Below are 4736 nucleotides of genomic sequence, written 5' to 3'. Positions count from 1 at the left end.
TGGAATGGGCTGCCCAGGGAAGGGGTGGATTCTCCATCCCTGGAGCTATTTCAAAAGAGCCTGGATGTGGCACTCAGTGGGAACTGGGCTGGGAACTGCAGTGGGAGTGGATCAAGGGTTGGACTTGATGATCTCTGAGGTCCCTTTCAACCCAGCTGATTCTATGATTGTATGATTCTACTGAGTTGCTGTAGGTTTACAGCAGTGCATTGAAGAGCAGGATTTGATTTTACAGGTAAAACTTTTGGCTGGAATAAAATAACCTACAGCCCTAATTCACCTTGGGATTGATGGTGATGGTCAGTTGCCCCAACTGAGTGTTAGCAGTAGCAAGCAACCCAATGAAAGCCATGAATATCCCAACCTAAGGAGGTTTTATTGTCACAAAATAGCTCTCAGAAGCTCTCTTCACCTCTACCAACAGCTCCGTCCCCTTCCCTGTAGGGCTGCTTGCATCTGATATTTTCCAAGCCCAAAATACACATCATCTTCTCCTTACCATGTGTCATGAAGACCAGAATTTCATTGCACAAGCCCTCACAATTGTGAACTTTACTGATGCAAACCTAGGCAGGGGCTGTTGGGAACATTGGGCTTGGGATGTGTGAGCGAGTCCGGGGATGCTGCCTCTTCCAGGTAACGTGGCAGGGGGAAGGAAACCTTGTCAGTTCTTTCCCTGGTGCCCAATTTAGCAGGAACATTCAATTGACCTACTTGCCATGGAACACCAGACTGGCTTCTACCTCCACCCATCTGTCAAAAGGCAGCAATTGTTTCCCTGGCAGTGGCACGAAGACATCGTTGTGTCAGTGCAAAAGCAGTGACGTATTAGGAGCTGAGCTTTTCAGGACAGGGTAAAATTAAGTATATTTAAATATTGAATGTGTAAAAGGCAGGTTGTAGGTGCTTTGACTGACTTTTTGGAAAAGCTGGTCTCTTTCCCAACCACAGTGGTAGCCACAGGTGACAACTCCTCTGCAGAGAAGAGTCTCTTATCTTTGGGAAAATAATGCAAAGAAAGTGTCCAGCTCATTAACATCACCTATTTAACCATCAATTTACTTGTGTAGGCAAAAAAAATTTTGGCACATCCCAGCCAGCCAGATGTTGCTGTCTCCAAATAAACAAACACTTTGTGTTGATAATTCAGTGCTGTGAATGCATGGATGGCTTTCTAAAGGGAATTCAGTTACCTGCTTGAAATGTTCTAAATTTCTATCAGAGTGGTTCATAGAATCATAGAATCACAGAATTGGCTGGGTTGGAAGGGACCTCAGAGATCATCAAGTCCAACCCTTGATCCACTCCTGCTGCAGTTCCCAGCAGTGCTACATCCAGTCTCTTTTTAAATATCTCCAGCCCATTCCAATGTCTGATCACCCTCTCCCTAAAGAAATTCTTTCTAATGTCCAACCTAAACCTCCCCTGGCACAACTTGAGACCTCTTGTGCCCTCTTGTCTTGCTGAGAGTTGCCTGGGAAAAGAGCCCAACCCCCCCCTGGCTCCAACCTCCTTTCAGGGAGTTGGAGAGAGTGATGAGGTCTCCCCTGAGCCTCCTCTTCTCCAGACTGAACACCCCCAGCTCCCTCAGCCTCTCCTCAAAGTTGATTAAAAAAAAAGAAAAGAAAAAAAAAAACCAAAACTCTGTAATGACCTGGCCATAAAAATTCCTTCCAGGGCTGCATTTTGATATTGCATTGATATTGCATTGATTTTCATCCACTTTTAGTCATAACTGAGACCAAAAGACCAGTCAAATGGCCTGGGTTTCTTTTCCAAAGACTGCTGTCACATGCTAAGTATGTCATATACATGGAAATAATCTGAAAACAGTTTGGTTTGACCCTCAAAATATCATCTCACTAAATCTCCAGCAGAATAATAGAGTGACTTTTCTAGCTGAGGGAAGGATCTGTTTTCTCACCGTGTGAGCTGCACGTGGAAATCTCTGTATGAATAAAAAACCACGAGTCAGAAATCACATCTTTCAGAGGATTGAGGGGCAAAGGAGCTGCATGTAGTTTATAGACAGATGGTAAAAATAGTTGTCAGGACAAGGCATGTGCTGCTGGCTCCTGGTTTGAGTCAACATGGCATTAGCTTCATTAGTCAACATGGCTTCAGTGATATTAATCATGTGGCTTAGGTAAGTCACAAGCATAATTACCTTGCTAAATTGAAGCAGAATGGAATAAGTTTATCATAATTAATGCAAGGCAAGGACAGACTTTGTTAGAGACACGTGGAAACCCACAGGTTGCTGGTTTCCCTTTGGTCTCCATGTGCAAAGAAATGGCTTTACTTCTCATGCCATGAAGCATCTGCATTTCAGGGCAAGAAGAAATAGTGATTGAAACTGGATAATAAACTAAAAATAATCTTAGAAACTGGGAAAGAGGAGGGATTATTTCTTATCCAGTACTGAAAAGTCATCCAGATGGATTTGACTCACTAAGATGTGCTTGTTACAATTATGTGTGGTCCTTCCCAATTCTCCCTTCCCTCCTTTGTCAGTGCCATGGGCTTGACACTTTGACACTTGATGATAACCAAGTCATGCAGGAACATCTGTAACAGGAAGATCTGGCAGTCTGGCAAGTTTTTTTCCTATTTGTTATTTTTTTTCCTGATCTATTCCAGTAGCATTCCCTTAAAATATCAAATAAATGTAGATTCATTCTCAGCCTGTGATTCATCTCTACTAAAACCATGACTTTATGGTTGGTGTTGGCTGTGTGGATGGGACTTCTTGACACAGTGAGTTGCAGCCTCTTACATGGACAGGTTAAAAGAAGGTCAGGTAAAGCAGTCAGGTGAAGTATCCCACCTAGCCCAAACATCTCTGCTCAGGATGGTTTTCCAAGGCCAGGTTGCATGGGGCTCTGAGTAATCTGATCTAGTTGAGGATGTCCCAGCTTCTTGCAGGGTGTTGGACTAAGGTGACCTTTAATGGTCCCCCAAATCATTCTAGGATTCTGCTATTCCCTGTATAGCCTTAGGGAGATGCAGATAGCCCCAGGGTACAATTGTTCACATCCTAAGACTAAAAGAAGTCAAATGAATCCAACTCAAGCAGTGTCACTCCTCCTTTGCTCTGGAGGAGGTGTGTTCTGGTACTTTTTTTGAACATTGTTGCTCCATTTGTGCACTGGAAGTTGTGGCAGCACTTTTGCTCTTGTCCTCTCTGGAAAGACCATTCTCTCACTGCCTGACACTGTGAGGTCTCCATAAGCATATGGGATTGATGAAGGTATATAGAAATTAAGTGGAAAAAATGCTGCTCTTGATCCCTCTAAATATGGAGGGTCTTAGTGGATCCCTGCTTGATAGCTGAAAATTGCTTTTCATGCCAAAAAAACCCAGAGTTCTGCCTTCCCTTCCTCTCCCATGGGATAACATTGCACATTCACAGGGTTTCATGGTTGTGCTGAGCAAATGGTGATTTGTTGGCCTTGCTGCTGGTGGCAGGTTTGGCTAAGTGAGCCCAGCATATCTCCCTGTCAAAGTATATCCTTAAAATATGTTCCTCTTCTGGAGCATTAGGTGATGCAGGCTTTCTAGCTGTAACAATGAAATATTGATAAACTGCTGTGCTGTCTGATTGCTTGGAAGAAGCAGAAGATTTCAGTAAATCAAGCAGTGGCTTTCGATTAAATGCAATCTCTGGAACTGCAGTTTTTGGTCTCAACTGCTCACTGAGTTTCTCAGTGTACAGGAAAAGATTTAAGTTGAGGTAAAATGGTCTCCAGTTGAAGCAGCAGCTGCAAAACAAGAATCCAAAAACAAAGAAACTGACCATCAACACACATCTGATAAGCTGCTTACCAAAAAAGAGCTCTCATCTTGACTTTGTGACTGAGAAGAAGACTCCATTTTGTTGAGTTCTTATGCAGACACCTTCAGTAGATTTGGGAGTCCATGCAAGATGCATCCCAGCACTGCACTCTTTTCTGTTGTTTGCTGGTTCTTAATCCAGTCCTTCAAGCTCCTGCTCCTGAAATCTGGTGTACTACTCACTGGAGAATTGTTCATCTGGTACCAGTGGTATTACTGGGCCCTGGGTCTTCTCTGCTGTCCCGTGCCTTCAGGTGAAAGGCAGCATCTTGGTGTTGTCTGCACCTATCAGAAGAAGAAGAAAAAGCAACTTCTCTGAAGATGTAGAGATTTGGGGCATGTAAAGGCGTAAAACTGGCATCCTCAGTGGTTTAGTAGAAGTCTTCATCCAAAAGACCTGTCAGTGACTGTGGCTTCATTCCACACAAGAGTCTCAAGGATCATTCTGGAGGATGGAAAGAGGAAGCTCTCCCCTGGAGAGGCTCTCAGCACTGACCCCAGTTCCTCAGCCCTTCTTTCCACCCTAAAGGTCAAGGGTGACCTCTCCTTTTGCCTGATTCAGTGTCAGTGCTCAGGAAGGGGCCCACGTGAGTACAAATTCCTTTGAGTGTTCAGACCCTGCGGATGGAGCCTTGGGGCTAAGAATTTACTGCAGCTTCTCCTCTCCTCGGGGGAGTTTTTATATAGCACCTTTTTATCTATAAGGGGGGAGCGAGCTGAGTATTTATTGACTGACTGACTTACTTTATTCCAGAGCTGAAACCTTGATTATTTTTTTTTTTTTATTTTTATTTTTGCAGCGTGCTTCCTTTGTATGCATTTCACTGTTTGAAAGCCCCACTTTCCCTCCTGGGACTTTACAGCCAAACTGATGCCAAACTCTTTCTTCTCAGGTGCCTCAC

This window comes from Heliangelus exortis, chromosome 5, assembly GCF_036169615.1.
Source record: "Heliangelus exortis chromosome 5, bHelExo1.hap1, whole genome shotgun sequence".
Classification (NCBI taxonomy): Eukaryota; Metazoa; Chordata; class Aves; order Apodiformes; family Trochilidae; genus Heliangelus; species Heliangelus exortis.
The sequence above is the reverse complement of the archived record's forward strand: the minus strand, read 5'-3'. Positions refer to the sequence as shown.